This window comes from Nelumbo nucifera, chromosome 4 (genome assembly GCF_055504915.1).
Source record: "Nelumbo nucifera cultivar China Antique chromosome 4, China Antique-T2T, whole genome shotgun sequence".
NCBI classification, from domain to species: domain Eukaryota; kingdom Viridiplantae; phylum Streptophyta; class Magnoliopsida; order Proteales; family Nelumbonaceae; genus Nelumbo; species Nelumbo nucifera.
In genome coordinates, this window is record NC_142652.1 from 52093808 (window position 1) to 52121576 (window position 27769).

Here is a 27769-nt window from a genome sequence, read left to right on the forward strand (position 1 = left end):
TATTGAAATAAAATATTAATAAAATTGGGGTGAAACACAAGGACTTCCCAGGAGGTCACCCATCCTAATACTACTCTCGCCCAAGCACACTTAACTTCAGAGTTCTGATGGGACCGGTGCATTTGTGCTGGTATGATCGCACCCGTTTAATTCATGCTCGCTTAGATCTTTATGAACTATCTTGCTCCCTTCCATTAATTGTTTTAGATTTGAAAAAAATGTGTATGCAGCCTTCCTCCCTTGGTAACCGTGCACAAGCTCCTACGTGAGCGGAGTGTTTGCTTTTCAGATCTGCCGCACCTCCGGATAGATGCAATACTATCGCGGGGCCCACAATGCACGACGAATGCCGAAAGCCCGGTTCTTGCATCGTTGTCATTCAGTAATGACGATCGTGCCGCAAATGGTCCGAGTATCCGACGCATTGTTTCCAGTTGTCTCCCAGAAACAACAAATGGAATTTGCAAATACAAATCAAAATAAAATATTAATAAAGTTGGGGTGCAACACGAGGACTTCCCAGGAGGTCACCCTTCCTAGTACTACTCTCGCCCAAGCACGCTTAACTTCGGAGTTCTGATGAGATCCGGTGCATTAGTGCTGGTATGATCGCACCCGTTTAATTCATGCTCGCTTAGATCTTTGTGCACTATCTTGCTCCCCTCCATTAATTGTTTTAGACTTGAAAAAACTGTGTATGCAGCCTTCCTCCCTTGGTAACCGTGCACTTGCTCCTACGTGAGCAGAGTGTTTGCTTTTCAGATCTGTCGCACCCCCGGATAGATGCAATACTATCGCGGGGCCCACAATGCACGACGAATGCCAAAAGCCCGGTTTTTGCACGGTTCCCATTCAGTAATGACGATCGTGCCGCAAATGGTCCGAGTATCCGGCGCGTTGTTTGAGTTTGTCTCGCCGACACGACAAATGGAATTTGCAAATACGATATCGAAATAAAATATTAATAAAATTGGGGTGAAACACGAGGACTTCCCAGGAGGTCACCCATCCTAATACTACTCCCGCCCATGCACACTTAACTTCGGAGTTCTGATGGGATCCGGTGCATTAGTGCTGGTATGATAGCACCCGTTTAATTCATGCTCGCTTAGATCTTTATGCACTATCTTGCTCCCCTCCATTAATTGTTTTAGATTTGAAAAAACTGTGTATGCAGCCTTCCTCCCTTGGTAACCGTGCACAAGCTCCTACGTGAGCAGAGTGTTTGTATTTCAGATCTGCCGCACCCCCGGATAGATGCAATACTATCGCGGGGCCCACAATGCATGACGAATGCCGAAAGCCCGGTTCTTGCATCGTTGCCATTCAGTAATGACGATCGTGCCGCAAATGGTCCGAGTATCCGACGCATTGTTTCCAGTTGTCTCCCAGAAACAACAAATGGAATTTGCAAATACAAATCAAAATAAAATATTAATAAAATTGGGGTGCAACACGAGGACTTCCCAGGAGGTCACCCATCCTAGTACTACTCTCGCCCAAGCACGCTTAACTTCGGAGTTCTGATGGGATCCGGTGCATTAGTGCTGGTATGATCGCAACCGTTTAATTCATGCTCGCTTAGATCTTTATGCACTATCTTGCTCCCCTCCATTAATTGTTTTAGACTTGAAAAAACTGTGTATGCAGCCTTCCTCCCTTGGTAACCGTGCACAAGCTCTTACGTGAGCAGAGTGTTTGCTTTTTAGATCTGCCGCACCCCCGGATAGATGCAATACTATCGCGGGGCCCACAATGCACGACGAATGCCAAAAGCCCGGTTTTTTCACGGTTCCCATTCAGTAATGACAATCGTGTCGCAAATGGTCCGAGTATCCGGCGCGTTGTTTGCGTTTGTCTCGCCGAAACGACAAATGGAATTTGCAAATACGATATCGAAATAAAATATTAATAAAATTGGAGTGCAACACGAGGACTTCCCAGGAGGTCACCCATCCTAGCACTACTCCCGCCCATGCACACTTAACTTCGGAGTTCTGATGGGATCCGGTGCATTAGTGCTGGTATGATCGCACCCGTTTAATTCATGCTCGCTTAGGTCTTTATGCACTATCTTGCTCCCCTCCATTAATTGTTTTAGACTTGAAAAAACTGTGTATGCAGCCTTCCTCCCTTGGTAACCGTGCACAAGCTCCTACGTGAGCAGAGTGTTTGCTTTTCAGATCTGCCGCACACCCGGATAGATGCAATACTATCGCGGGGCCCACAATGCACGACGAATGCCAAAAGCCCGGTTTTTGCACGGTTCCCATTCAGTAATGACGATCGTGCCGCAAATGGTCCGAGTATCCGGCGCGTTGTTTGAGTTTGTCTCGCCGAAACGACAAATGGAATTTGCTAATACGATATCGAAATAAAATATTAATAAAATTGGGGTGAAACACAAGGACTTCCCAGGAGGTCACCCATCCTAATACTACTCTCGCCCAAGCACACTTAACTTCGGAGTTCTGATGAGATCCGGTGCATTAGTGCTGGTATGATAGCACCCGTTTAATTCATGCTCGCTTAGATCTTTATGACCTATCTTGCTCCCTTCCATTAATTGTTTTAGATTTGAAAAAAATGTGTATGCAGCCTCTTTCCCTTGGTAACCGTGCACAAGCTTCTACGTGAGCGGAGTGTTTGCTTTTCAGATCTGCCGCACCTCCGGATAGATGCAATACTATCACGGGGCCCACAATGCATGACGAATGCCGAAAGCCCGGTTCTTGCATCGTGGCCATTCAGTAATGACGATCGTGCCGCAAATGGTCCGAGTATCCGACGCATTGTTTCCAGTATCTCCCAGAAACAACAAATGGAATTTGCAAATACAAATCAAAATAAAATATTAATAAAATTGGGGTGCAACACGAGGACTTCCCAGGAGGTCACCCATCCTAGTACTACTCTCGCCCAAGCACGCTTACCTTCAGAGTTCTGATGGGATTCGGTGCATTAGTGCTGGTATGATCGCACCCGTTTAATTCATGCTCGCTTAGATCTTTATGCACTATCTTGCTCCCCTCCATTAATTGTTTTAGACTTGAAAAAACTGTGTATGCAGCCTTCCTCCCTTAGTAACCGTGCACAAGCTCCTACGTGAGCAGAGTGTTTGCTTTTTAAATCTGCCGCACCCCCGGATAGATGCAATACTATCGCGGGCCCACAATGCACGACGAATGCCAAAAGCCCGGTTTTTTCACGGTTCCCATTCAGTAATGACAATCGTGCCGCAAATGGTCCGAGTATCCGGCGCGTTGTTTGCGTTTGTCTCGCCGAAACGACAAATGGAATTTGCAAATACAATATCGAAATAAAATATTAATAAAATTGGGGTGCAACACGAGGACTTCCCAGGAGGTCACCCATCCTAGGACTACTCCCGCCCATGCACACTTAACTTCGGAGTTCTGATGGGATCCGGTGCATTAGTGCTGGTATAATCGCACCCGTTTAATTCATGCTCGCTTAGATTTTTATGCACTATCTTGCTCCCCTCCATTAATTGTTTTAGACTTGAAAAAACTGTGTATGCAGCATTCCTCCCTTGGTAACCGTGCACAAGCTCCTACGTGAGCAGAGTGTTTGCTTTTCAGATCTGCCGCACCCCCGGATAGATGCAATACTATCGCGGGGCCCACAATGCACGACGAATGCCAAAAGCCCGGTTTTTGCACGGTTCCCATTCAGTAATGACGATCGTGCCGCAAATGGTCCGAGTATCCGGCGCGTTGTTTGAGTTTGTCTCGCCGACACGACAAATGGAATTTGCAAATACGATATCGAAATAAAATATTAATAAAATTGGGGTGAAACACAAGGACTTCCCAGGAGGTCACCCATCCTAATACTACTCTCGCCCAAGCACACTTAACTTCGGAGTTCTGATGGGATCCGGTGCATTTGTGCTGGTATGATCGCACAAGTTTAATTCATGCTCGCTTAGATCTTTATGAACTATCTTGCTCCCTTCCATTAATTGTTTTAGATTTGAAAAAAATGTGTATGCAGCCTTCCTCCCTTGGTAACCGTGCACAAGCTCCTACGTGAGCGGAGTGTTTGCTTTTCAGATCTGCCGCACCTTCGGATAGATGCAATACTATCGCGGGGCCCACAATGCACGACGAATGCCGAAAGCCCGGTTCTTGCATCGTTGCCATTCAGTAATGACGATCGTGCCGCAAATGGTCCGAGTATCCGACGCATTGTTTCCAGTTGTCTCCCAGAAACAACAAATGGAATTTGAAAATACAAATCAAAATAAAATATTAATAAAATTGGGGTGCAACACGAGGACTTCCCAGGAGGTCACCCTTCCTAGTACTACTCTCGCCCAAGCACGCTTAACTTCGGAGTTCTGATGAGATCCGGTGCATTAGTGCTGGTATGATCGCACCCGTTTAATTCATGCTCGCTTAGATCTTTGTGCACTATCTTGCTCCCCTCCATTAATTGTTTTAGACTTGAAAAAACTGTGTATGCAGCCTTCCTCCCTTGGTAACCGTGCACAAGCTCCTACGTGAGCAGAGTGTTTGCTTTTCAGATCTGTCGCACCCCCGGATAGATGCAATACAATCGCGGGGCCCACAATGCACGACGAATGCCAAAAGCCCGGTTTTTGCACGGTTCTCATTCAGTAATGACGATTGTGCCGCAAATGGTCCGAGTATCCGGCGCGTTGTTTGCGTTTGTCTCGCCGAAACGACAAATGGAATTTGCAAATACGATATCGAAATAAAATATTAATAAAATTGGGGTGAAACACAAGGACTTCCCAGGAGGTCACCCATCCTAATACTACTCTCGCCCAAGCACACTTAACTTCGGAGTTCTGATGAGATCCGGTGCATTAGTGCTGGTATGATAGCACCCGTTTAATTCATGCTCGCTTAGATCTTTATGACCTATCTTGCTCCCTTCCATTAATTGTTTTAGATTTGAAAAAAATGTGTATGCAGCCTCTTTCCCTTGGTAACCGTGCACAAGCTCCGACGTGAGCGGAGTGTTTGCTTTTCAGATCTGCCGCACCTCCGGATAGATGCAATACTATCGCGGGGCCCACAATGCATGACGAATGCCGAAAGCCCGGTTCTTGCATCGTGGCCATTCAGTAATGACGATCGTGCCGCAAATGGTCCGAGTATCCGACGCATTGTTTCCAGTATCTCCCAGAAACAACAAATGGAATTTGCAAATACAAATCAAAATAAAATATTAATAAAATTGGGGTGCAACACGAGGACTTCCCAGGAGGTCACCCATCCTAGTACTACTCTCGCCCAAGCACGCTATCCTTCAGAGTTCTGATGGGATTCGGTGCATTAGTGCTGGTATGATCGCACCCGTTTAATTCATGCTCGCTTAGATCTTTATGCACTATCTTGCTCCCCTCCATTAATTGTTTTAGACTTGAAAAAACTGTGTATCCAGCCTTCCTCCCTTGGTAACCGTGCACAAGCTCCTACGTGAGCAGAGTGTTTGCTTTTTAGATCTGCCGCACCCCCGGATAGATGCAATACTATCGCGGGCCCACAATGCACGACGAATGCCAAAAGCCCGGTTTTTTCACGGTTCCCATTCAGTAATGACAATGGTGCCGCAAATGGTCCGAGTATCCGGCGCGTTGTTTGCGTTTGTCTCGCCGAAACGACAAATGGAATTTGCAAATACGATATCGAAATAAAATATTAATAAAATTGGGGTGCAACACGAGGACTTCCCAGGAGGTCACCCATCCTAGGACTACTCCCGCCCATGCACACTTAACTTCGGAGTTCTGATGGGATCCGGTGCATTAGTGCTGGTATGATCGCACCCGTTTAATTCATGCTCGCTTAGATCTTTATGCACTATCTTGCTCCCCTCCATTAATTGTTTTAGACTTGAAAAAACTGTGTATGCAGCATTCCTCCCTTGGTAACCGTGCACAAGCTCCTACGTGAGCAGAGTGTTTGCTTTTCAGATCTGCCGCACCCCCGGATAGATGCAATACTATCGCGGGGCCAACAATGCACGACGAATGCCAAAAGCCCGGTTTTTGCACGGTTCCCATTCAGTAATGACGATCGTGCCGCAAATGGTCCGAGTATCCGACGCGTTGTTTGAGTTTGTCTCGCCGACACGACAAATGGAATTTGCAAATACGATATCGAAATAAAATATTAATAAAATTGGGGTGAAACACAAGGACTTCCCAGGAGGTCACCCATCCTAATACTACTCTCGCCCAAGCACACTTAACTTCGGAGTTCTGATGGGATCCGGTGCATTAGTGCTGGTATGATAGCACCCGTTTAATTCATGCTCGCTTAGATCTTTATGCACTATCTTGCTCCCCTCCATTAATTGTTTTAGATTTGAAAAAACTGTTTATGCAGCCTTCCTCCCTTGGTAACCGTGCACAAGCTCCTACGTGAGCAGAGTGTTTGTATTTCAGATCTGCCGCACCCCCGGATAGATGCAATACTATCGCGGGGCCCACAATGCATGACGAATGCCGAAAGCCCGGTTCTTGCATCGTTGCCATTCAGTAATGACGATCGTGCCGCAAATGGTCCGAGTATCCGACGCATTGTTTCCAGTTGTCTCCCAGAAACAACAAATGGAATTTGCAAATACAAATCAAAATAAAATATTAATAAAATTGGGGTGCAACACGAGGACTTCCCAGGAGGTCACCCTTCCTAGTACTACTCTCGCCCAAGCACGCTTAACTTCGGAGTTCTGATGAGATCCGGTGCATTAGTGCTGGTATGATCGCACCCGTTTAATTCATGCTCGCTTAGATCTTTGTGCACTATCTTACTCCCCTCCATTAATTGTTTTAGACTTGAAAAAACTGTGTATGCAGCCTTCCTCCCTTGGTAACCGTGCACAAGCTCCTACGTGAGCAGAGTGTTTGCTTTTCAGATCTGTCGCACCCCCGGATAGATGCAATACTATCGCGGAGCCCACAATGCACGACGAATGCCAAAAGCCCGGTTTTTGCACGGTTCTCATTCAGTAATGACGATTGTGCCGCAAATGGTCCGAGTATCCGGCGCGTTGTTTGCGTTTGTCTCGCCGAAACGACAAATGGAATTTGCAAATACGATATCGAAATAAAATATTAATAAAATTGGGGTGCAACACGAGGACTTCCCAGGAGGTCACCCATCCTAGGACTACTCCCGCCCATGCACACTTAACTTCGGAGTTCTGATGGGATCCGGTGCATTAGTGCTGGTATGATCGCACCCGTTTAATTCATGCTCGCTTAGATCTTTATGCACTATCTTTCTCCCATCCATTAATTGTTTTAGATTTGAAAAAACTGTGTATGCAGCCTTCCTCCCTTGGTAACCGTGCACAAGCTCCTACGTGAGCAAAGTGTTTGCATTTCAGATCTGCCGCACCCCCGGATAGATGCAATACTATCGCGGGGCCCACAATGCATGACGAATGCCGAAAGCCCGGTTCTTGCATCGTTGCCATTCAATAATGACGATCGTGCCGCAAATGGTCCGAGTATCCGACGCATTGTTTCCAGTTGTCTCCCAGAAACAACAAATGGAATTTGCAAATACAAATCAAAATAAAATATTTATAAAATTGGGGTGCAACACGAGGACTTCCGAGGAGGTCACCCATCCTAGTACTACTCTCGCCCAAGCACGCTTAACTTCGGAGTTCTGATGGGATCCGGTGCATTAGTGCTGGTATGATCGCATCCGTTAAATTCATGCTCGCTTAGATCTTTATGCACTATCTTGCTCCCCTCCATTAATTGTTTTAGACTTGAAAAAACTGTGTATGCAGCCTTCCTCCCTTGGTAACCGTGCACAAGCTCTTACGTGAGCAGAGTGTTTGCTTTTTAGATCTACCGCACCCCCGGATAGATGCAATACTATCACGGGGCCCACAATGCATGACGAATGCCGAAAGCCCGGTTCTTGCATCGTTGCCATTCAGTAATGACGATCGTGCCGCAAATGGTCCGAGTATCCGACGCATTGTTTCCAGTTGTCTCCCAGAAACAACAAATGGAATTTGCAAATACAAATCAAAATAAAATATTAATAAAATTGGGGTGCAACACGAGGACTTCCCAGGAGGTCAACCATCCTAATACTACTCTTGCCCAAGCACGCTTAACTTCGGAGTTCTGATGGGATCCGGTGCATTTGTGCTGGTATGATCGCACCCGTTTAATTCATGCTCGCTTAGATCTTTGTGCACTATCTTGCTCCCCTCCATTAATTGTTTTAGACTTGAAAAAACTGTGTATGCAGCCTTCCTCCCTTGGTAACCGTGCACAAGCTCCTACGTGAGGACTTCCCAGGAGGTCACCCATCCTAGGACTACTCCCGCCCATGCACACTTAACTTCGGAGTTCTGATGGGATCCGGTGCATTAGTGCTGGTATGATCGCACCCGTTTAATTCATGCTCGCTTAGATCTTTATGCACTATTTTGCTCCCCTCCATTAATTGTTTTAGACTTGAAAAAACTGTGTATGCAGCCTTCCTCCCTTGGTAACCGTGCACAAGCTCCTACGTGAGCAGAGTGTTTGCTTTTTAGATCTGCCGCACCCCCGGATAGATGCAATACTATCGCGGGGCCCACAATGCACGACGAATGCCAAAAGCCCGGTTTTTGCACGGTTCCCATTCTGTAATGACGATCGTGCCGCAAATGGTCCGAGTATCCGGCGCGTTGTTTGAGTGTGTCTCGCCGACACGACAAATGGAATTTGCAAATACGATATCGAAATAAAATATTAATAAAATTGGGGTGAAACACAAGGACTTCCCAGGAGGTCACCCATCCTAATACTACTCTCGCCCAAGCACACTTAACTTCGAAGTTCTGATGAGATCCGGTGCATTAGTGCTGGTATGATAGCACCCGTTTAATTCATGCTCGCTTAGATCTTTATGCACTAACTTGCTCCCCTCCATTAATTGTTTTAGATTTGAAAAAACTGTGTATGCAGCCTTCCTCCCTTGGTAACCGTGCACAAGCTCCTACGTGAGCAGAGTGTTTGTATTTCAGATCTGCCGCACCCCCGGATAGATGCAATACTATCGCGGGGCCCACAATGCATGACGAATTCCGAAAGCCCGGTTCTTGCATCGTTGCCATTCAGTAATGACGATCGTGCCGCAAATGGTCCGAGTATCCGACGCATTGTTTCCAGTTGTCTCCCAGAAACAACAAATGGAATTTGCAAATACAAATCAAAATAAAATATTAATAAAATTGGGGTGCAACACGAGGACTTCCCAGGAGGTCACCCATCCTAGTACTACTCTCGCCCAGGAACGCTTAACTTCGGAGTTCTGATGGGATCCGGTGCATTAGTGCTGGTATGATCGCACCCGTTTAATTCATGCTCGCTTAGATCTTTATGCACTATCTTGCTCCCCTCCATTAATTGTTTTAGACTTGAAAAAACTGTGTATGCAGCCTTCCTCCCTTGGTAACCGTGCACAAGCTCTTACGTGAGCAGAATGTTTGCTTTTTAGATCTGCCGCACCCCCGAATAGATGCAATACTATCGCGGGGCCCACAATGCACGACGAATGCCAAAAGCCCGGTTTTTTCACGGTTCCGATTCAGTAATGACAATCGTGCCGCAAATGGTACGAGTATCCGGCGCGTTGTTTGCGTTTGTCTCGCCGAAACGACAAATGGAATTTGCAAATACGATATCGAAATAAAATATTAATAAAATTGGGGTGCAACACGAGGACTTCCCAGGAGGTCACCCATCCTAGGACTACTCCCGCCCATGCACACTTAACTTCGGAGTTCTGATGGGATCCGGTGCATTAGTGCTGGTATGATCGCACCCGTTTAATTCATGCTCGCTTAGATCTTTATGCACTATCTTGCTCCCCTCCATTAATTGTTTTAGACTTGAAAAAACTGTGTATGCAGCCTTCCTCCCTTGGTAACCGTGCACAAGCTCCTACGTGAGCAGAGTGTTTGCTTTTCAGATCTGCCGCACCCCCGGATAGATGCAATACTATCGCGGGGCCCACAATGCACGACGAATGCCAAAAGCCCGGTTTTTGCACGGTTCCCATTCAGTAATGACGATCGTGCCGCAAATGGTCCGAGTATCCGGCGCGTTGTTTGAGTTTGTCTCGCCGACACGACAAATGGAATTTGCAAATACGATATCGAAATAAAATATTAATAAAATTGGGGTGAAACACAAGGACTTCCCAGGAGGTCACCCATCCTAATACTACTCTCGCCCAAGCACACTTAACTTCGGAGTTCTGATGGGATCCGGTGCATTTGTGCTGGTATGATCGCACCCGTTTAATTCATGCTCGCTTAGATCTTTATGAACTATCTTGCTCCCTTCCATTAATTGTTTTAGATTTGAAAAAAATGTGTATGCAGCCTTCCTCCCTTGGTAACCGTGCACAAGCTCCTACGTGAGCGGAGTGTTTGCTTTTCAGATCTGCCGCACCTCCGGATAGATGCAATACTATCGCGGGGCCCACAATGCACGACGAATGCCGAAAGCCCGGTTCTTGCATCGTTGCCATTCAGTAATGACGATCGTGCCGCAAATGGTCCGAGTATCCGACGCATTGTTTCCAGTTGTCTTCCAGAAACAACAAATGGAATTTGCAAATACAAATCAAAATAAAATATTAATAAAATTGGGGTGCAACACGAGGACTTCCCAGGAGGTCACCCTTCCTAATACTACTCTCGCCCAAGCACGCTTAACTTCGGAGTTCTGATGAGATCCGGTGCATTAGTGCTGGTATGATCGCACCCGTTTAATTCATGCTCGCTTAGATCTTTGTGCACTATCTTGCTCCCCTCCATTAATTGTTTTAGACTTGAAAAAACTGTGTATGCAGCCTTCCTCCCTTGGTAACCGTGCACAAGCTCCTACGTGAGCAGAGTGTTTGCTTTTCAGATCTGTCGCACCCCCGGATAGATGCAATACTATCGCGGGGCCCACAATGCACGACGAATGCCAAAAGCCCGGTTTTTGCACGGTTCTCATTCAGTAATGACGATTGTGCCGCAAATGGTCCGAGTATCCGGCGCGTTGTTTGCGTTTGTCTCGCCGAAACGACAAATGGAATTTGCAAATGCGATATCGAAATAAAATATTAATAAAATTGGGGTGCAACACGAGGACTTCCCAGGAGGTCACCCATCCTAGGACTACTCCCGCCCATACACACTTAACTTCGGAGTTCTGATGGGATCCGGTGCATTAGTGCTGGTATGATCGCACCCGTTTAATTCATGCTCGCTTAGATCTTTATGCACTATCTTGCTCCCCTCCATTATTTGTTTTAGATTTGAAAAAACTGTGTATGCAGCCTTCCTCCCTTGGTAACCGTGCACAAGCTCCTACGTGAGCAGAGTGTTTGCATTTCAGATCTGCCGCACCCCCGGATAGATGCAATACTATCGCGGGGCCCACAATGCATGACGAATGCCGAAAGCCCGGTTCTTGCTTCGTTGCCATTCAGTAATGACGATCGTGGCGCAAATGGTCCGAGTATCCGACGCATTGTTTCCAGTTGTCTCCCAGAAACAACAAATGGAATTTGCAAATTCAAATCAAAATAAAATATTAATAAAATTGGGGTGCAACACGAGGACTTCCCAGGAGGTCACCCATCCTAGTACTACTCTCGCCCAAGCACGCTTAACTTCGGAGTTCTGATGGGATCCGGTGCATTAGTGCTGGTATGATCGCACCCGTTTAATTCATGCTCGCTTAGATCTTTATGCACTATCTTGCTCCCCTCCATTAATTGTTTTAGATTTGAAAAAACTGTGTATGCAGCCTTCCTCCCTTGGTAACCGTGCACAAGCTCCTACGTGAGCAGAGTGTTTGTATTTCAGATCTGCCGCACCCCCGGATAGATGCAATACTATCGCGGGGCCCACAATGCATGACGAATGCCGAAAGCCCGGTTCTTGCATCGTTGCCATTCAGTAATGACGATCGTGCCGCAAATGGTCCGAGTATTCGACGCATTGTTTCCAGTTGTCTCCCAGAAACAACAAATGGAATTTGCAAATACAAATCAAAATAAAATATTAATAAAATTGGGGTGCAACACGAGGACTTCCCAGGAGGTCACCCATCCTAGTACTACTCTCGCCCAAGCACGCTTAATTTCGGAGTTCTGATGGGATCCGGTGCATTAGTGCTGGTATGATCGCACCCGTTTAATTCATGCTCGCTTAGATCTTTATGCACTATCTTGCTCCCCTCCATTAATTGTTTTAGACTTGAAAAAAACTGTGTATGCAGCCTTCCTCCCTTGGTAACCGTGCACAAGCTCTTACGTGAGCAGAGTGTTTGCTTTTTAGATCTGCCGCACCCCCGGATAGATGCAATACTATCGCGGGGCCCACAATGCACGACGAATGCCAAAAGCCCGGTTTTTTCACGGTTCCCATTCAGTAATGACAATCGTGCCGCAAATGGTCCGAGTATCCGGCGCGTTGTTTGCGTTTGTCTCGCCGAAACGACAAATGGAATTTGCAAATACGATATCGAAATAAAATATTAATAAAATTGGGGTGCAACACGAGGACTTCCCAGGAGGTCACCCATCCTAGGACTACTCCCGCCCATGCACACTTAACTTCGGAGTTCTGATGGGATCCGATGCATTAGTGCTGGTATGATCGCACCCGTTTAATTCATGCTCGCTTAGATCTTTATGCACTATCTTGCTCCCCTCCATTATTTGTTTTAGATTTGAAAAAACTGTGTATGCAGCCTTCCTCCCTTGGTAACCGTGCACAAGCTCCTACGTGAGCAGAGTGTTTGCATTTCAGATCTGCCGCACCCCCGGATAGATGCAATACTATCGCGGGGCCCACAATGCATGACGAATGCCGAAAGCCCGGTTCTTGCATCGTTGCCATTCAGTAATGACGATCGTGCCGCAAATGGTCCGAGTATCCGACGCATTGTTTCCAGTTGTCTCCCAGAAACAACAAATGGAATTTGCAAATACAAATCAAAATAAAATATTAATAAAATTGGGGTGCAACACGAGGACTTCCCAGGAGGTCACCCATCCTAGTACTACTCTCGCCCAAGCACGCTTAACTTCGGAGTTCTGATGGGATCCGGTGCATTAGTGCTGGTATGATCGCACCCGTTTAATTCATGCTCGCTTAGATCTTTATGCACTATCTTGTTCCCCTCCATTAATTGTTTTAGATTTGAAAAAACTGTGTATGCAGCCTTCCTCCCTTGGTAACCGTGCACAAGCTCCTACGTGAGCAGAGTGTTTGTATTTCAGATCTGCCGCACCCCCGGATAGATGCAATACTATCGCGGGGCCCACAATGCATGACGAATGCCGAAAGCCCGGTTCTTGCATCGTTGCCATTCAGTAATGACGATCGTGCCGCAAATGGTCCGAGTATCCGACGCATTGTTTCCAGTTGTCTCCCAGAAACAACAAATGGAATTTGCAAATACAAATCAAAATAAAATATTAATAAAATTGGGGTGCAACACGAGGACTTCCCAGGAGGTCACCCATCCTAGTACTACTCTCGCCCAAGCACGCTTAACTTCGGAGTTCTGATGGGATCCGGTGCATTAGTGCTGGTATGATCGCACCCGTTTAATTCATGCTCGCTTAGATCTTTATGCACTATCTTGCTCCCCTCCATTAATTGTTTGACTTGAAAAAACTGTGTATGCAGCCTTCCTCCCTTGGTAACCGTGCACAAGCTCTTACGTGAGAAGAGTGTTTGCTTTTTAGATCTGCCGCACCCCCGGATAGATGCAATACTATCGCGGGGCCCACAATGCATGACGAATGCCAAAAGCCCGGTTTTTTCACGGTTCCCATTCAGTAATGACAATCGTGCCGCAAATGGTCCGAGTATCCGGTGCGTTGTTTGCGTTTGTCTCGCCGAAACGACAAATGGAATTTGCAAATACGATATCGAAATAAAATATTAATAAAATTGGGGTGCAACACGAGGACTTCCCAGGAGGTCACCCATCCTAGGACTACTCCCGCCCATGCACACTTAACTTCGGAGTTCTGATGGGATCCGGTGCATTAGTGCTGGTATGATCGCACCCGTTTAATTCATGCTCGCTTAGATCTTTATGCACTATCTTGCTCCCCTCCATTAATTGTTTTAGACTTGAAAAAACTGTGTATGCAGCCTTCCTCCCTTGGTAACCGTGCACAAGCTCTTACGTGAGCAGAGTGTTTGCTTTTTAGATCTGCCGCACCCCCGGATAGATGCAATACTATCGCGGGGCCCACAATGCATGACGAATGCCGAAAGCCCGGTTCTTGCATCGTTGCCATTCAGTAATGACGATCGTGCCGCAAATGGTCCGAGTATCCGACGCATTGTTTCCAGTTGTCTCCCAGAAACAACAAATGGAATTTGCAAATACAAATCAAAATAAAATATTAATAAAATTGGGGTGCAACACGAGGACTTCCCAGGAGGTCACCCATCCTAGTACAACTCTCGCCCAAGCACGCTTAACTTCGGAGTTCTGATGGGATCCGGTGCATTAGTGCTGGTATGATCGCACCCGTTTAATTCATGCTCGCTTAGATCTTTATGCACTATCTTGCTCCCCTCCATTAATTGTTTTAGACTTGAAAAAAACTGTGTATGCAGCCTTCCTCCCTTGGTAACCGTGCACAAGCTCTTACGAGAGCAGAGTGTTTGCTTTTTAGATCTGCCGCACCCCCGGATAGATGCAATACTATCGCGGGGCCCACAATGCAAGACGAATGCCAAAAGCCCGGTTTTTTCACGGTTCCCATTCAGTAATGACAATCGTGCCGCAAATGGTCCGAGTATCCGGCGCGTTGTTTGCGTTTGTCTCGCCGAAACGACAAATGGAATTTGCAAATACGATATCGAAATAAAATATTAATAAAATTGGGGTGCAACACGAGGACTTCCCAGGAGGTCACCCATCCTAGGACTACTCCCGCCCATGCACACTTAACTTCGGAGTTCTGATGGGATCCGGTGCATTAGTGCTGGTATGATCGCACCCGTTTAATTCATGCTCGCTTAGATCTTTATGCACTATCTTGCTCCCCTCCATTATTTGTTTTAGATTTGAAAAAACTGTGTATGCAGCCTTCCTCCCTTGGTAACCGTGCACAAGCTCCTACGTGAGCAGAGTGTTTGCATTTCAGATCTGCCGCACCCCCGGATAGATGCAATACTATCGCGGGGCCCACAATGCATGACGAATGCCGAAAGCCCGGTTCTTGCTTCGTTGCCATTCAGTAATGACGATCGTGCCGCAAATGGTCCGAGTATCCGACGCATTGTTTCCAGTTGTCTCCCAGAAACAACAAATGGAATTTGCAAATACAAATCAAAATAAAATATTAATAAAATTGGGGTGCAACACGAGGACTTCCCAGGAGGTCACCCATCCTAGTACTACTCTCGCCCAAGCACGCTTAACTTCGGAGTTCTGATGGGATCCGGTGCATTAGTGCTGGTATGATCACACCCGTTTAATTCATGCTCGCTTAGATCTTTATGCACTATCTTGCTCCCCTCCATTAATTGTTTTAGATTTGAAAAAACTGTGTATGCAGCCTTCCTCCCTTGGTAACCGTGCACAAGCTCCTACGTGAGCAGAGTGTTTGTATTTCAGATCTGCCGCACCCCCGGATAGATGCAATACTATCGCGGGGCCCACAATGCATGACGAATGCCGAAAGCCCGGTTCTTGCATCGTTGCCATTCAGTAATGACGATCGTGCCGCAAATGGTCCGAGTATCCGACGCATTGTTTCCAGTTGTCTCCCAGAAACAACAAATGGAATTTGCAAATACAAATCAAAATAAAATATTAATAAAATTGGGGTGCAACACGAGGACTTCCCAGGAGGTCACCCATCCTAGTACTACTCTCGCCCAAGCACGCTTAATTTCGGAGTTCTGATGGGATCCGGTGCATTAGTGCTGGTATGATCGCACCCGTTTAATTCATGCTCGCTTAGATCTTTATGCACTATCTTGCTCCCTCCATTAATTGTTTTTGACTTGAAAAAAACTGTGTATGCAGCCTTCCTCCCTTGGTAACCGTGCACAAGCTCTTACGTGAGCAGAGTGTTTGCTTTTTAGATCTGCCGCACCCCCGGATAGATGCAATACTATCGCGGGGCCCACAATGCACGACGAATGCCAAAAGCCCGGTTTTTTCACGGTTCCCATTCAGTAATGACAATCGTGCCGCAAATGGTCCGAGTATCCGGCGCGTTGTTTGCGTTTGTCTCGCCGAAACGACAAATGGAATTTGCAAATACGATATCGAAATAAAATATTAATAAAATTGGGGTGCAACACGAGGACTTCCCAGGAGGTCACCCATCCTAGGACTACTCCCGCCCATGCACACTTAACTTCGGAGTTCTGATGGGATCCGATGCATTCAGCAATGACAATCGTGCCGCAAATGGTCCGAGTATCCGGCGCGTTGTTTGCGTTTGTCTCGCCGAAACGACAAATGGAATTTGCAAATACGATATCGAAATAAAATATTAATAAAATTGGGGTGCAACACGAGGACTTCCCAGGAGGTCACCCATCCTAGGACTACTCCCGCCCATGCACACTTAACTTCGGAGTTCTGATGGGATCCGATGCATTAGTGCTGGTATGATCGCATCCGTTTAATTCATGCTCGCTTAGATCTTTATGCACTATCTTGCTCCCCTCCATTATTTGTTTTAGATTTGAAAAAACTGTGTATGCAGCCTTCCTCCCTTGGTAACCGTGCACAAGCTCCTACGTGAGCAGAGTGTTTGCATTTCAGATCTGCCGCACCCCCGGATAGATGCAATACTATCGCGGGGCCCACAATGCATGACGAATGCCGAAAGCCCGGTTCTTGCATCGTTGCCATTCAGTAATGACGATCGTGCCGCAAATGGTCCGAGTATCCGACGCATTGTTTCCAGTTGTCTCCCAGAAACAACAAATGGAATTTGCAAATACAAATCAAAATAAAATATTAATAAAATTGGGGTGCAACACGAGGACTTCCCAGGAGGTCACCCATCCTAGTACTACTCTCCCCCAAGCACGCTTAACTTCGGAGTTCTGATGGGATCCGGTGCATTAGTGCTGGTATGATCGCACCCGTTTAATTCATGCTCGCTTAGATCTTTATGCACTATCTTGCTCCCCTCCATTAATTGTTTTAGATTTGAAAAAACTGTGTATGCAGCCTTCCTCCCTTGGTAACCGTGCACAAGCTCCTACGTGAGCAGAGTGTTTGTATTTCAGATCTGCCGCACCCCCGGATAGATGCAATACTATCGCGGGGCCCACAATGCATGACGAATGCCGAAAGCCCGGTTCTTGCATCGTTGCCATTCAGTAATGACGATCGTGCCGCAAATGGTCCGAGTATCCGACGCATTGTTTCCAGTTGTCTCCCAGAAACAACAAATGGAATTTGCAAATACAAATCAAAATAAAATATTAATAAAATGGGGGTGCAACACGAGGACTTCCCAGGAGGTCACCCATCCTAGTACTACTCTCGCCCAAGCACGCTTAACTTCGGAGTTCTGATGGGATCCGGTGCATTAGTGCTGGTATGATCGCACCTGTTTAATTCATGCTCGCTTAGATTTTTATGCACTATCTTGCTCCCCTCCATTAATTGTTTTAGACTTGAAAAAAACTGTGTATGCAGCCTTCCTCCCTTGGTAACCGTGCACAAGCTCTTACGTGAGCAGAGTGTTTGCTTTTTAGATCTGCCGCACCCCCGGATAGATGCAATACTATCGCGGGGCCCACAATGCAAGACGAATGCCAAAAGCCCGGTTTTTTCACGGTTCCCATTCAGTAATGACAATCGTGCCGCAAATGGTCCGAGTATCTGGCGCGTTGTTTGCGTTTGTCTCGCCGAAACGACAAATGGAATTTGCAAATACGATATCGAAATAAAATATTAATAAAATTGGGGTGCAACACGAGGACTTCCCAGGAGGTCACCCATCCTAGGACTACTCCCGCCCATGCACACTTAACTTCGGAGTTCTGATGGGATCCGGTGCATTAGTGCTGGTATGATCGCACCCGTTTAATTCATGCTCGCTTAGATCTTTATGAACTATCTTGCTCCCCTCCATTATTTGTTTTAGATTTGAAAAAACTGTGTATGCAGCTTTCCTCCCTTGGTAACCGTGCACAAGCTCCTACGTGAGCAGAGTGTTTGCATTTCAGATCTGCCGCACCCCCGGATAGATGCAATACTATCGCGGGGCCCACAATGCATGACGAATGCCGAAAGCCCGGTTCTTGCTTCGTTGCCCTTCAGTAATGACGATCGTGCCGCAAATGGTCCGAGTATCCGACGCATTGTTTCCAGTTGTCTCCCAGAAACAACAAATGGAATTTGCAAATACAAATCAAAATAAAATATTAATAAAATTGGGGTGCAACACGAGGACTTCCCAGGAGGTCACCCATCCTAGTACTACTCTCGCCCAAGCACGCTTAACTTCGGAGTTCTGATGGGATCCGGTGCATTAGTGCTGGTATGATCGCACCCGTTTAATTCATGCTCGCTTAGATCTTTATGCACTATCTTGCTCCCCTCCATTAATTGTTTTAGATTTGAAAAAACTGTGTATGCAGCCTTCCTCCCTTGGTAACCGTGCACAAGCTCCTACGTGAGCAGAGTGTTTGTATTTCAGATCTGCCGCACCCCCGGATAGATGCAATACTATCGCGGGGCCCACAATGCATGACGAATGCCGAAAGCCCGGTTCTTGCATCGTTGCCATTCAGTAATGACGATCGTGCCGCAAATGGTCCGAGTATCCGACGCATTGTTTCCAGTTGTCTCCCAGAAACAACAAATGGAATTTGCAAATACAAATCAAAATAAAATATTAATAAAATTGGGGTGCAACACGAGGACTTCCCAGGAGGTCACCCATCCTAGTACTACTCTCGCCCAAGCACGCTTAACTTCGGAGTTCTGATGGGATCCGGTGCATTAGTGCTGGTATGATCGCACCCGTTTAATTCATGCTCGCTTAGATCTTTATGCACTATCTTGCTCCCCTCCATTAATTGTTTTAGACTTGAAAAAAACTGTGTATGCAGCCTTCCTCCCTTGGTAACCGTGCACAAGCTCTTACGAGAGCAGAGTGTTTGCTTTTTAGATCTGCCGCACCCCCGGATAGATACAATACTATCGCGGGGCCCACAATGCAAGACGAATGCCAAAAGCCCGGTTTTTTCACGGTTCCCATTCAGTAATGACAATCGTGCCGCAAATTGTCCGAGTATCCGGCGCGTTGTTTGCGTTTGTCTCGCCGAAACGACAAATGGAATTTGCAAATACGATATCGAAATAAAATATTAATAAAATTGGGGTGCAACACGAGGACTTCCCAGGAGGTCACCCATCCTAGGACTACTCCCGCCCATGCACACTTAACTTCGGAGTTCTGATGGGATCCGGTGCATTAGTGCTGGTATGATCGCACCCGTTTAATTCATGCTCGCTTAGATCTTTATGCACTATCTTGCTCCCCTCCATTATTTGTTTTAGATTTGAAAAAACTGTGTATGCAGCCTTCCTCCCTTGGTAACCGTGCACAAGCTCCTACGTGAGCAGAGTGTTTGCATTTCAGATCTGCCGCACCCCCGGATAGATGCAATACTATCGCGGGGCCCACAATGCATGACGAATGCCGAAAGCCCGGTTCTTGCTTCGTTGCCCTTCAGTAATGACGATCGTGCCGCAAATGGTCCGAGTATCCGACGCATTGTTTCCAGTTGTCTCCCAGAAACAACAAATGGAATTTGCAAATACAAATCAAAATAAAATATTAATAAAATTGGGGTGCAACACGAGGACTTCCCAGGAGGTCACCCATCCTAGTACTACTCTCGCCCAAGCACGCTTAGCTTCGGAGTTCTGATGGGATCCGGTGCATTAGTGCTGGTATGATCGCACCCGTTTAATTCATGCTCGCTTAGATCTTTATGCACTATCTTGCTCCCCTCCATTAATTGTTTTAGATTTGAAAAAACTGTGTATGCAGCCTTCCTCCCTTGGTAACCGTGCACAAGCTCCTACGTGAGCAGAGTGTTTGTATTTCAGATCTGCCGCACCCCCGGATAGATGCAATACTATCGCGGGGCCCACAATGCATGACGAATGCCGAAAGCCCGGTTCTTGCATCGTTGCCATTCAGTGATGACGATCGTGCCGCAAATGGTCCGAGTATCCGACGCATTGTTTCCAGTTGTCTCCCAGAAACAACAAATGGAATTTGCAAATACAAATCAAAATAAAATATTAATAAAATTGGGGTGCAACACGAGGACTTCCCAGGAGGTCACCCATCCTAGTACTACTCTCGCCCAAGCACGCTTAATTTCGGAGTTCTGATGGGATCCGGTGCATTAGTGCTGGTATGATCGCACCCGTTTAATTCATGCTCGCTTAGATCTTTATGCACTATCTTGCTCCCTCCATTAATTGTTTTTGACTTGAAAAAAACTGTGTATGCAGCCTTCCTCCCTTGGTAACCGTGCACAAGCTCTTACGTGAGCAGAGTGTTTGCTTTTTAGATCTGCCGCACCCCCGGATAGATGCAATACTATCGCGGGGCCCACAATGCACGACGAATGCCAAAAGCCCGGTTTTTTCACGGTTCCCATTCAGTAATGACAATCGTGCCGCAAATGGTCCGAGTATCCGGCGCGTTGTTTGCGTTTGTCTCGCCGAAACGACAAATGGAATTTGCAAATACGATATCGAAATAAAATATTAATAAAATTGGGGTGCAACACGAGGACTTCCCAGGAGGTCACCCATCCTAGGACTACTCCCGCCCATGCACACTTAACTTCGGAGTTCTGATGGGATCCGATGCATTCAGTAATGACAATCGTGCCGCAAATGGTCCGAGTATCCGGCGCGTTGTTTGCGTTTGTCTCGCCGAAACGACAAATGGAATTTGCAAATACGATATCGAAATAAAATATTAATAAAATTGGGGTGCAACACGAGGACTTCCCAGGAGGTCACCCATCCTAGGACTACTCCCGCCCATGCACACTTAACTTCGGAGTTCTGATGGGATCCGATGCATTAGTGCTGGTATGATCGCACCCGTTTAATTCATGCTCGCTTAGATCTTTATGCACTATCTTGCTCCCCTCCATTATTTGTTTTAGATTTGAAAAAACTGTGTATGCAGCCTTCCTCCCTTGGTAACCGTGCACAAGCTCCTACGTGAGCAGAGTGTTTGCATTTCAGATCTGCCGCACCCCCGGATAGATGCAATACTATCGCGGGGCCCACAATGCATGACGAATGCCGAAAGCCCGGTTCTTGCATCGTTGCCATTCAGTAATGACGATCGTGCCGCAAATGGTCCGAGTATCCGACGCATTGTTTCCAGTTGTCTCCCAGAAACAACAAATGGAATTTGCAAATACAAATCAAAATAAAATATTAATAAAATTGGGGTGCAACACGAGGACTTCCCAGGAGGTCACCCATCCTAGTACTACTCTGCCCCAAGCACGCTTAACTTCGGAGTTCTGATGGGATCCGGTGCATTAGTGCTGGTATGATCGCACCCGTTTAATTCATGCTCGCTTAGATCTTTATGCACTATCTTGCTCCCCTCCATTAATTGTTTTAGATTTGAAAAAACTGTGTATGCAGCCTTCCTCCCTTGGTAACCGTGCACAAGCTCCTACGTGAGCAGAGTGTTTGTATTTCAGATCTGCCGCACCCCCGGATAGATGCAATACTATCGCGGGGCCCACAATGCATGACGAATGCCGAAAGCCCGGTTCTTGCATCGTTGCCATTCAGTAATGACGATCGTGCCGCAAATGGTCCGAGTATCCGACGCATTGTTTCCAGTTGTCTCCCAGAAACAACAAATGGAATTTGCAAATACAAATCAAAATAAAATATTAATAAAATTGGGGTGCAACACGAGGACTTCCCAGGAGGTCACCCATCCTAGTACTACTCTCGCCCAAGCACGCTTAACTTCGGAGTTCTGATGGGATCCGGTGCATTAGTGCTGGTATGATCGCACCCGTTTAATTCATGCTCGCTTAGATCTTTATGCACTATCTTGCTCCCCTCCATTAATTGTTTTAGACTTGAAAAAAACTGTGTATGCAGCCTTCCTCCCTTGGTAACCGTGCACAAGCTCTTACGTGAGCAGAGTGTTTGCTTTTTAGATCTGCCGCACCCCCGGATAGATGCAATACTATCGCGGGGCCCACAATGCAAGACGAATGCCAAAAGCCCGGTTTTTTCACGGTTCCCATTCAGTAATGACAATCGTGCCGCAAATGGTCCGAGTATCTGGCGCGTTGTTTGCGTTTGTCTCGCCGAAACGACAAATGGAATTTGCAAATACGATATCGAAATAAAATATTAATAAAATTGGGGAGCAACACGAGGACTTCCCAAGAGGTCACCCATCCTAGGACTACTCCCGCCCATGCACACTTAACTTCGGAGTTCTGATGGGATCCGGTGCATTAGTGCTGGTATGATCGCACCCGTTTAATTCATGCTCGCTTAGATCTTTATGCACTATCTTGCTCCCCTCCATTAATTGTTTTAGACTTGAAAAAACTGTGTATGCAGCCTTCCTCCCTTGGTAACCGTGCACAAGCTCCTACGTGAGCAGAGTGTTTGCTTTTCAGATCTGCCGCACCCCCGGATAGATGCAATACTATCGCGGGGCCCACAATGCACGACGAATGCCAAAAGCCCGGTTTTTGCACGGTTCCCATTCAGTAATGACGATCGTGCCGCAAATGGTCCGAGTATCCGGCGCGTTGTTTGAGTTTGTCTTGCCGAAACGACAAATGGAATTTGCAAATACGATATCGAAATAAAATATTAATAAAATTGGGGTGAAACACAAGGACTTCCGAGGAGGTCACCCATCCTAATACTACTCTCGCCCAAGCACACTTAACTTCGGAGTTCTGATGAGATCCGGTGCATTAGTGCTGGTATGATAGCACCCGTTTAATTCATGCTCGCTTAGATCTTTATGACCTATCTTGCTCCCTTCCATTAATTGTTTTAGATTTGAAAAAAATGTGTATGCAGCCTCTTTCCCTTGGTAACCGTGCACAAGCTCCTACGTGAGCGGAGTGTTTGCTTTTCAGATCTGCCGCACCTCCGGATAGATGCAATACTATCGCGGGGCCCACAATGCATGACGAATGCCGAAAGCCCGGTTCTTGCATCGTGGCCATTCAGTAATGACGATCGTGCCGCAAATGGTCCGAGTATCCGACGCATTGTTTCCAGTATCTCCCAGAAACAACAAATGGAATTTGCAAATACAAATCAAAATAAAATATTAATAAAATTGGGGTGCAACACGAGGACTTCCCAGGAGGTCACCCATCCTAGTACTACTCTCGCCGAAGCACGCTTAACTTCAGAGTTCTGATGGGATCCGGTGCATTAGTGCTGGTATGATCGCACCCGTTTAATTCATGCTCGCATAGATCTTTATGCACTATCTTGCTCCCCTCCATTAATTGTTTTAGACTTGAAAAAACTGTGTATGCAGCCTTCCTCCCTTGGTAACCGTGCACAAGCTCTTACGTGAGCAGAGTGTTTGCTTTTTAGATCTGCCGCACCCCCGGATAGATGCAATACTATCGCGGGGCCCACAATGCACGACGAATGCCAAAAGCCCGGTTTTTGCACGGTTCTCATTCAGTAATGACGATTGTGCCGCAAATGGTCCGAGTATCCGGCGCGTTGTTTGCGTTTGTCTCGCCGAAACGACAAATGGAATTTGCAAATACGATATCGAAATAAAATATTAATAAAATTGGGGTGCAACACGAGGACTTCCCAGGAGGTCACCCATCCTAGGACTACTCCCGCCCATGCACACTTAACTTCGGAGTTCTGATGGGATCCGGTGCATTAGTGCTGGTATGATCGCACCCGTTTAATTCATGCTCGCATAGATCTTTATGCACTATCTTGCTCCCCTCCATTAATTGTTTTAGACTTGAAAAAACTGTGTATGCAGCCTTCCTCCCTTGGTAACCGTGCACAAGCTCTTACGTGAGCAGAGTGTTTGCTTTTTAGATCTGCCGCACCCCCGGATAGATGCAATACTATCGCGGGGCCCACAATGCACGACGAATGCCAAAAGCCCGGTTTTTGCACGGTTCTCATTCAGTAATGACGATTGTGCCGCAAATGGTCCGAGTATCCGGCGCGTTGTTTGCGTTTGTCTCGCCGAAACGACAAATGGAATTTGCAAATACGATATCGAAATAAAATATTAATAAAATTGGGGTGCAACACGAGGACTTCCCAGGAGGTCACCCATCCTAGGACTACTCCCGCCCATGCACACTTAACTTCGGAGTTCTGATGGGATCCGGTGCATTAGTGCTGGTATGATCGCACCCGTTTAATTCATGCTCGCTTAGATCTTTATGCACTATCTTGCTCCCCTCCATTAATTGTTTTAGATTTGAAAAAACTCTGTATGCAGCCTTCCTCCCTTGGTAACCGTGCACAAACTCCTACGTGAGCAGAGTGTTTGCATTTCAGATCTGCCGCACCCCCGGATAGATGCAATACTATCGCGGGGCCCACAATGCATGACGAATGCCGAAAGCCCGGTTCTTGCATCGTTGCCATTCAGTAATGACGATCGTGCCGCAAATGGTCCGAGTATCCGACGCATTGTTTCCAGTTGTCTCCCAGAAACAACAAATGGAATTTGCAAATACAAATCAAAATAAAATATTAATAAAATTGGGGTGCAACACGAGGACTTCCCAGGAGGTCACCCATCCTAGTACTACTCTCGCCCAAGCACGCTTAACTTCGGAGTACTGATGGGATCCGGTGCATTAGTGCTGGTATGATCGCACCCGTTTAGTTCATGTTCGCTTAGATCTTTATGCACTATCTTGCTCCCCTCCATTAATTGTTTTAGACTTGAAAAAACTGTGTATGCAGCCTTCCTCCCTTGGTAACCGTGCACAAGCTCTTACGTGAGCAGAGTGTTTGCTTTTTAGATCTGCCGCACCCCCGGATAGATGCAATACTATCGCGGGGCCCACAATGCACGACGAATGCCAAAAGCCCGGTTTTTTCACGGTTCCCATTCAGTAATGACAATCGTGCCGCAAATGGTCCGAGTATCCGGCGCGTTGTTTGCGTTTGTCTCGCCGAAACGACAAATGGAATTTGCAAATACGATATCGAAATAAAATATTAATAAAATTGGGGTGAAACACAAGGACTTCCCAGGAGGTCACCCATCCTAATACTACTCTCACCCAAGCACACTTAACTTCGGAGTTCTGATGGGATCCGGTGCATTAGTGCTGGTATGATCGCACCCGTTTAATTCATGCTCGCTTAGATCGTTATGCACTATCTTGCTCCCCTCCATTAATTGTTTTAGATTTGAAAAAACTGTGTATGCAGGCTTCCTCCCTTGGTAACCGTGCACAAGCTCTTACGTGAGCAGAGTGTTTGCATTTCAGATCTGCCGCACTCCCGGATAGATGCAATACTATCGCGGGGCCCACAATGCATGACGAATGCCGAAAGCCCGGTTCTTGCATCGTTGCCATTCAGTAATGACGATCGTGCCGCAAATGGTCCGAGTATCCGACGCATTGTTTCCAGTTGTCTCCCAGAAACAACAAATGGAATTTGCAAATACAAATCAAAATAAAATATTAATAAAATTGGGGTGCAACACGAGGACTTCCCAGGAGGGCACCCATCCTAGTACTACTCTCGCCCAAGCACGCTTAACTTCGGAGTTCTGATGGGATCCGGTGCATTAGTGCTGGTATGATCGCACCCATTTAATTCATGCTCGCTTAGATCTTTATGACCTATCTTGCTCCCTTCCATTAATTGTTTTAGATTTGAAAAAAATGTGTATGCAGCCTTCTTCCCTTGGTAACCGTGCACAAGCTCCTACGTGAGCGGAGTGTTTGCTTTTCAGATCTGCCGCACCTCCGGATAGATTCAATACTATCGCGAGGCCCACAATGCATGACGAATGCCGAAAGCCCGGTTCTTGCATCGTGGCCATTCAGTAATGACGATCGTGCCGCAAATGATCCGAGTATCCGACGCATTGTTTCCAGTATCTCCCAGAAACAACAAATGGAATTTGCAAATACAAATCAAAATAAAATATTAATAAAATTGGGGTGCAACACGAGGACTTCCCAGGAGGTCACCCATCCTAGTACTCTCTCGCCCAAGCACGCTTAACTTCAGAGTTCTGATGGGATTCGGTGCATTAGTGCTGGTATGATCGCACCCGTTTAATTCATGCTCGCTTAGATCTTTATGCACTATCTTGCTCCCCTCCATTAATTGTTTTAGATTTGAAAAAACTGTGTATGCAGCCTTCCTCCCTTGGTAACCGTGCAGAAGCTCCTACGTGAGCAGAGTGTTTGCATTTCAGATCTGCCGCACCCCCGGATAGATGCAATACTATCACGGGGCCCACAATGCATGACGAATGCCGAAAGCCCGGTTCTTGCATCGTTGCCATTCAGTAATGACGATCGTGCCGCAAATGGTCCGAGTATCCGACGCATTGTTTCCAGTTGTCTCCCAGAAACAACATATGGAATTTGCAAATACAAATCAAAATAAAATATTAATAAAGTTGGGGTGCAACACGAGGACTTCCCAGGAGGTCACCCTTCCTAGTACTACTCTCGCCCAAGCACGCTTAACTTCGGAGTTCTGATGAGATCCGGTGCATTAGTGTTGGTATGATCGCACCCGTTTAATTCATGCTCGCTTAGATCTTTGTGCACTATCTTGCTCCCCTCCATTAATTGTTTTAGACTTGAAAAAACTGTGTATGCAGCCTTCCTCCCTTGGTAACCGTGCACAAGCTCCTACGTGAGCAGAGTGTTTGCTTTTCAGATCTGTCGCACCCCCGGATAGATGCAATACTATCGCGGGGCCCACATTGCACGACGAATGCCAAAAGCCCGGTTTTTGCACGGTTCCCATTCAGTAATGACAATCGTGCCGCAAATGGTCCGAGTATCCGGCGCGTTGTTTGCGTTTGTCTCGCCGAAACGACAAATGGAATTTGCAAATACGATATCGAAATAAAATATTAATAAAATTAGGGTGCAACACGAGGACTTCCCAGGAGGTCACCCATCGTAGGACTACTCCCGCCCATGCACACTTAACTTCGGAGTTCTGATGGGATCCGGTGCATTAGTGCTGGTATGATCGCACCCGTTTAATTCATGCTCGCTTAGATGTTTATGCATTATCTTGCTCCCCTCCATTAATTGTTTTAGACTTGAAAAAACTGTGTATGCAGCCTTCCTCCCTTGGTAACCGTGCACAAGCTCCTACGTGAGCAGAGTGTTTGCTTTTCAGATCTGCCGCACCCCCGGATAGATGCAATACTATCGCGGGGCCCACAATGCACGACGAATGCCAAAAGCCCGGTTTTTGCACGGTTCCCATTCAGTAATGACGATCGTGCCGCAAATGGTCCGAGTATCCGGCGCGTTGTTTGAGTTTGTCTCGCCGACACGACAAATGGAATTTGCAAATACGATATCGAAATAAAATATTAATAAAATTGGGGTGAAACACAAGGACTTCCCAGGAGGTCACCCATCCTAATACTACTCTTGCATCGTTGCCATTCAGTAATGACGATCGTGCCGCAAATGGTCC

The 27769-nt window shown here is 46.6% G+C and overlaps 47 non-coding genes and 11 pseudogenes across 47 annotated transcripts; all 58 read right to left on the reverse strand.

Moving 5' to 3' along the window:
- Positions 1-26: 26 nt before the first annotated feature.
- Positions 27-144, reverse strand: LOC148796478 (5S ribosomal RNA; annotated as a pseudogene).
- Positions 145-498: 354 nt separating this feature from the next.
- On the reverse strand, positions 499-617 carry LOC148796479 (5S ribosomal RNA). Its single transcript, XR_016072456.1, has one exon. It is a non-coding gene; the product is annotated as a 5S ribosomal RNA (ribosomal RNA).
- A 355-nt stretch (positions 618-972) lies between these two features.
- Positions 973-1091, reverse strand: LOC148796480 (5S ribosomal RNA; annotated as a pseudogene).
- Positions 1092-1445: 354 nt separating this feature from the next.
- Positions 1446-1564, reverse strand: LOC148796481 (5S ribosomal RNA). Its single transcript, XR_016071755.1, has one exon. It is a non-coding gene; the product is annotated as a 5S ribosomal RNA (ribosomal RNA).
- A 355-nt stretch (positions 1565-1919) lies between these two features.
- LOC148796482 (5S ribosomal RNA) lies at positions 1920-2038 on the reverse strand. Its single transcript, XR_016074864.1, has one exon. It is a non-coding gene; the product is annotated as a 5S ribosomal RNA (ribosomal RNA).
- Positions 2039-2393: 355 nt separating this feature from the next.
- Positions 2394-2512, reverse strand: LOC148796483 (5S ribosomal RNA; annotated as a pseudogene).
- Positions 2513-2865: 353 nt separating this feature from the next.
- Positions 2866-2984, reverse strand: LOC148796484 (5S ribosomal RNA). The gene has a single exon (XR_016069543.1). It is a non-coding gene; the product is annotated as a 5S ribosomal RNA (ribosomal RNA).
- A 354-nt stretch (positions 2985-3338) lies between these two features.
- Positions 3339-3457, reverse strand: LOC148796485 (5S ribosomal RNA). The gene has a single exon (XR_016075124.1). It is a non-coding gene; the product is annotated as a 5S ribosomal RNA (ribosomal RNA).
- A 355-nt stretch (positions 3458-3812) lies between these two features.
- Positions 3813-3931, reverse strand: LOC148796486 (5S ribosomal RNA; annotated as a pseudogene).
- A 354-nt stretch (positions 3932-4285) lies between these two features.
- On the reverse strand, positions 4286-4404 carry LOC148796487 (5S ribosomal RNA). Its single transcript, XR_016072457.1, has one exon. It is a non-coding gene; the product is annotated as a 5S ribosomal RNA (ribosomal RNA).
- Positions 4405-4759: 355 nt separating this feature from the next.
- On the reverse strand, positions 4760-4878 carry LOC148796488 (5S ribosomal RNA; annotated as a pseudogene).
- Positions 4879-5231: 353 nt separating this feature from the next.
- Positions 5232-5350, reverse strand: LOC148796489 (5S ribosomal RNA; annotated as a pseudogene).
- Positions 5351-5704: 354 nt separating this feature from the next.
- LOC148796490 (5S ribosomal RNA) lies at positions 5705-5823 on the reverse strand. The gene has a single exon (XR_016073965.1). It is a non-coding gene; the product is annotated as a 5S ribosomal RNA (ribosomal RNA).
- A 355-nt stretch (positions 5824-6178) lies between these two features.
- Positions 6179-6297, reverse strand: LOC148796491 (5S ribosomal RNA; annotated as a pseudogene).
- A 354-nt stretch (positions 6298-6651) lies between these two features.
- Positions 6652-6770, reverse strand: LOC148796492 (5S ribosomal RNA). The gene has a single exon (XR_016072458.1). It is a non-coding gene; the product is annotated as a 5S ribosomal RNA (ribosomal RNA).
- Positions 6771-7125: 355 nt separating this feature from the next.
- LOC148796493 (5S ribosomal RNA) lies at positions 7126-7244 on the reverse strand. Its single transcript, XR_016073966.1, has one exon. It is a non-coding gene; the product is annotated as a 5S ribosomal RNA (ribosomal RNA).
- A 354-nt stretch (positions 7245-7598) lies between these two features.
- LOC148796494 (5S ribosomal RNA) lies at positions 7599-7717 on the reverse strand. The gene has a single exon (XR_016074429.1). It is a non-coding gene; the product is annotated as a 5S ribosomal RNA (ribosomal RNA).
- A 354-nt stretch (positions 7718-8071) lies between these two features.
- Positions 8072-8190, reverse strand: LOC148796495 (5S ribosomal RNA). Its single transcript, XR_016069243.1, has one exon. It is a non-coding gene; the product is annotated as a 5S ribosomal RNA (ribosomal RNA).
- Positions 8191-8301: 111 nt separating this feature from the next.
- On the reverse strand, positions 8302-8420 carry LOC148796496 (5S ribosomal RNA; annotated as a pseudogene).
- A 355-nt stretch (positions 8421-8775) lies between these two features.
- LOC148796497 (5S ribosomal RNA) lies at positions 8776-8894 on the reverse strand (annotated as a pseudogene).
- Positions 8895-9248: 354 nt separating this feature from the next.
- LOC148796498 (5S ribosomal RNA) lies at positions 9249-9367 on the reverse strand. Its single transcript, XR_016072532.1, has one exon. It is a non-coding gene; the product is annotated as a 5S ribosomal RNA (ribosomal RNA).
- A 355-nt stretch (positions 9368-9722) lies between these two features.
- On the reverse strand, positions 9723-9841 carry LOC148796499 (5S ribosomal RNA). The gene has a single exon (XR_016073967.1). It is a non-coding gene; the product is annotated as a 5S ribosomal RNA (ribosomal RNA).
- A 355-nt stretch (positions 9842-10196) lies between these two features.
- Positions 10197-10315, reverse strand: LOC148796500 (5S ribosomal RNA). Its single transcript, XR_016075587.1, has one exon. It is a non-coding gene; the product is annotated as a 5S ribosomal RNA (ribosomal RNA).
- Positions 10316-10669: 354 nt separating this feature from the next.
- On the reverse strand, positions 10670-10788 carry LOC148796501 (5S ribosomal RNA). Its single transcript, XR_016074502.1, has one exon. It is a non-coding gene; the product is annotated as a 5S ribosomal RNA (ribosomal RNA).
- A 355-nt stretch (positions 10789-11143) lies between these two features.
- On the reverse strand, positions 11144-11262 carry LOC148796502 (5S ribosomal RNA). The gene has a single exon (XR_016075473.1). It is a non-coding gene; the product is annotated as a 5S ribosomal RNA (ribosomal RNA).
- Positions 11263-11616: 354 nt separating this feature from the next.
- LOC148796503 (5S ribosomal RNA) lies at positions 11617-11735 on the reverse strand. The gene has a single exon (XR_016073132.1). It is a non-coding gene; the product is annotated as a 5S ribosomal RNA (ribosomal RNA).
- Positions 11736-12089: 354 nt separating this feature from the next.
- Positions 12090-12208, reverse strand: LOC148796504 (5S ribosomal RNA). The gene has a single exon (XR_016072516.1). It is a non-coding gene; the product is annotated as a 5S ribosomal RNA (ribosomal RNA).
- Positions 12209-12564: 356 nt separating this feature from the next.
- LOC148796505 (5S ribosomal RNA) lies at positions 12565-12683 on the reverse strand. Its single transcript, XR_016069044.1, has one exon. It is a non-coding gene; the product is annotated as a 5S ribosomal RNA (ribosomal RNA).
- A 354-nt stretch (positions 12684-13037) lies between these two features.
- On the reverse strand, positions 13038-13156 carry LOC148796506 (5S ribosomal RNA). Its single transcript, XR_016073143.1, has one exon. It is a non-coding gene; the product is annotated as a 5S ribosomal RNA (ribosomal RNA).
- Positions 13157-13510: 354 nt separating this feature from the next.
- On the reverse strand, positions 13511-13629 carry LOC148796507 (5S ribosomal RNA). Its single transcript, XR_016073154.1, has one exon. It is a non-coding gene; the product is annotated as a 5S ribosomal RNA (ribosomal RNA).
- A 353-nt stretch (positions 13630-13982) lies between these two features.
- Positions 13983-14101, reverse strand: LOC148796508 (5S ribosomal RNA). The gene has a single exon (XR_016073968.1). It is a non-coding gene; the product is annotated as a 5S ribosomal RNA (ribosomal RNA).
- Positions 14102-14455: 354 nt separating this feature from the next.
- LOC148796509 (5S ribosomal RNA) lies at positions 14456-14574 on the reverse strand. The gene has a single exon (XR_016071379.1). It is a non-coding gene; the product is annotated as a 5S ribosomal RNA (ribosomal RNA).
- A 356-nt stretch (positions 14575-14930) lies between these two features.
- Positions 14931-15049, reverse strand: LOC148796510 (5S ribosomal RNA). The gene has a single exon (XR_016073969.1). It is a non-coding gene; the product is annotated as a 5S ribosomal RNA (ribosomal RNA).
- A 354-nt stretch (positions 15050-15403) lies between these two features.
- LOC148796511 (5S ribosomal RNA) lies at positions 15404-15522 on the reverse strand. The gene has a single exon (XR_016070530.1). It is a non-coding gene; the product is annotated as a 5S ribosomal RNA (ribosomal RNA).
- Positions 15523-15876: 354 nt separating this feature from the next.
- LOC148796512 (5S ribosomal RNA) lies at positions 15877-15995 on the reverse strand. Its single transcript, XR_016072517.1, has one exon. It is a non-coding gene; the product is annotated as a 5S ribosomal RNA (ribosomal RNA).
- Positions 15996-16567: 572 nt separating this feature from the next.
- LOC148796513 (5S ribosomal RNA) lies at positions 16568-16686 on the reverse strand. The gene has a single exon (XR_016070391.1). It is a non-coding gene; the product is annotated as a 5S ribosomal RNA (ribosomal RNA).
- A 354-nt stretch (positions 16687-17040) lies between these two features.
- LOC148796514 (5S ribosomal RNA) lies at positions 17041-17159 on the reverse strand. Its single transcript, XR_016072629.1, has one exon. It is a non-coding gene; the product is annotated as a 5S ribosomal RNA (ribosomal RNA).
- Positions 17160-17513: 354 nt separating this feature from the next.
- Positions 17514-17632, reverse strand: LOC148796515 (5S ribosomal RNA). The gene has a single exon (XR_016071758.1). It is a non-coding gene; the product is annotated as a 5S ribosomal RNA (ribosomal RNA).
- A 356-nt stretch (positions 17633-17988) lies between these two features.
- Positions 17989-18107, reverse strand: LOC148796516 (5S ribosomal RNA). Its single transcript, XR_016073970.1, has one exon. It is a non-coding gene; the product is annotated as a 5S ribosomal RNA (ribosomal RNA).
- Positions 18108-18461: 354 nt separating this feature from the next.
- On the reverse strand, positions 18462-18580 carry LOC148796517 (5S ribosomal RNA). The gene has a single exon (XR_016073165.1). It is a non-coding gene; the product is annotated as a 5S ribosomal RNA (ribosomal RNA).
- A 354-nt stretch (positions 18581-18934) lies between these two features.
- On the reverse strand, positions 18935-19053 carry LOC148796518 (5S ribosomal RNA). The gene has a single exon (XR_016073179.1). It is a non-coding gene; the product is annotated as a 5S ribosomal RNA (ribosomal RNA).
- Positions 19054-19409: 356 nt separating this feature from the next.
- On the reverse strand, positions 19410-19528 carry LOC148796519 (5S ribosomal RNA). The gene has a single exon (XR_016073971.1). It is a non-coding gene; the product is annotated as a 5S ribosomal RNA (ribosomal RNA).
- A 354-nt stretch (positions 19529-19882) lies between these two features.
- LOC148796520 (5S ribosomal RNA) lies at positions 19883-20001 on the reverse strand. The gene has a single exon (XR_016068893.1). It is a non-coding gene; the product is annotated as a 5S ribosomal RNA (ribosomal RNA).
- Positions 20002-20355: 354 nt separating this feature from the next.
- On the reverse strand, positions 20356-20474 carry LOC148796521 (5S ribosomal RNA). The gene has a single exon (XR_016072518.1). It is a non-coding gene; the product is annotated as a 5S ribosomal RNA (ribosomal RNA).
- Positions 20475-21046: 572 nt separating this feature from the next.
- Positions 21047-21165, reverse strand: LOC148796522 (5S ribosomal RNA). The gene has a single exon (XR_016069045.1). It is a non-coding gene; the product is annotated as a 5S ribosomal RNA (ribosomal RNA).
- Positions 21166-21519: 354 nt separating this feature from the next.
- LOC148796523 (5S ribosomal RNA) lies at positions 21520-21638 on the reverse strand. Its single transcript, XR_016074666.1, has one exon. It is a non-coding gene; the product is annotated as a 5S ribosomal RNA (ribosomal RNA).
- A 354-nt stretch (positions 21639-21992) lies between these two features.
- On the reverse strand, positions 21993-22111 carry LOC148796524 (5S ribosomal RNA). Its single transcript, XR_016073191.1, has one exon. It is a non-coding gene; the product is annotated as a 5S ribosomal RNA (ribosomal RNA).
- A 356-nt stretch (positions 22112-22467) lies between these two features.
- On the reverse strand, positions 22468-22586 carry LOC148796525 (5S ribosomal RNA). The gene has a single exon (XR_016069062.1). It is a non-coding gene; the product is annotated as a 5S ribosomal RNA (ribosomal RNA).
- A 355-nt stretch (positions 22587-22941) lies between these two features.
- On the reverse strand, positions 22942-23060 carry LOC148796526 (5S ribosomal RNA; annotated as a pseudogene).
- A 353-nt stretch (positions 23061-23413) lies between these two features.
- On the reverse strand, positions 23414-23532 carry LOC148796527 (5S ribosomal RNA). Its single transcript, XR_016075414.1, has one exon. It is a non-coding gene; the product is annotated as a 5S ribosomal RNA (ribosomal RNA).
- A 355-nt stretch (positions 23533-23887) lies between these two features.
- LOC148796528 (5S ribosomal RNA) lies at positions 23888-24006 on the reverse strand. The gene has a single exon (XR_016073972.1). It is a non-coding gene; the product is annotated as a 5S ribosomal RNA (ribosomal RNA).
- A 355-nt stretch (positions 24007-24361) lies between these two features.
- LOC148796529 (5S ribosomal RNA) lies at positions 24362-24480 on the reverse strand. The gene has a single exon (XR_016073974.1). It is a non-coding gene; the product is annotated as a 5S ribosomal RNA (ribosomal RNA).
- Positions 24481-24834: 354 nt separating this feature from the next.
- On the reverse strand, positions 24835-24953 carry LOC148796530 (5S ribosomal RNA). Its single transcript, XR_016072015.1, has one exon. It is a non-coding gene; the product is annotated as a 5S ribosomal RNA (ribosomal RNA).
- Positions 24954-25308: 355 nt separating this feature from the next.
- Positions 25309-25427, reverse strand: LOC148796531 (5S ribosomal RNA; annotated as a pseudogene).
- Positions 25428-25781: 354 nt separating this feature from the next.
- Positions 25782-25900, reverse strand: LOC148796532 (5S ribosomal RNA). Its single transcript, XR_016071349.1, has one exon. It is a non-coding gene; the product is annotated as a 5S ribosomal RNA (ribosomal RNA).
- A 353-nt stretch (positions 25901-26253) lies between these two features.
- LOC148796533 (5S ribosomal RNA) lies at positions 26254-26371 on the reverse strand. The gene has a single exon (XR_016070024.1). It is a non-coding gene; the product is annotated as a 5S ribosomal RNA (ribosomal RNA).
- A 354-nt stretch (positions 26372-26725) lies between these two features.
- LOC148796534 (5S ribosomal RNA) lies at positions 26726-26844 on the reverse strand. The gene has a single exon (XR_016075102.1). It is a non-coding gene; the product is annotated as a 5S ribosomal RNA (ribosomal RNA).
- Positions 26845-27199: 355 nt separating this feature from the next.
- On the reverse strand, positions 27200-27318 carry LOC148796535 (5S ribosomal RNA). The gene has a single exon (XR_016074687.1). It is a non-coding gene; the product is annotated as a 5S ribosomal RNA (ribosomal RNA).
- Positions 27319-27769: the final 451 nt, after the last annotated feature.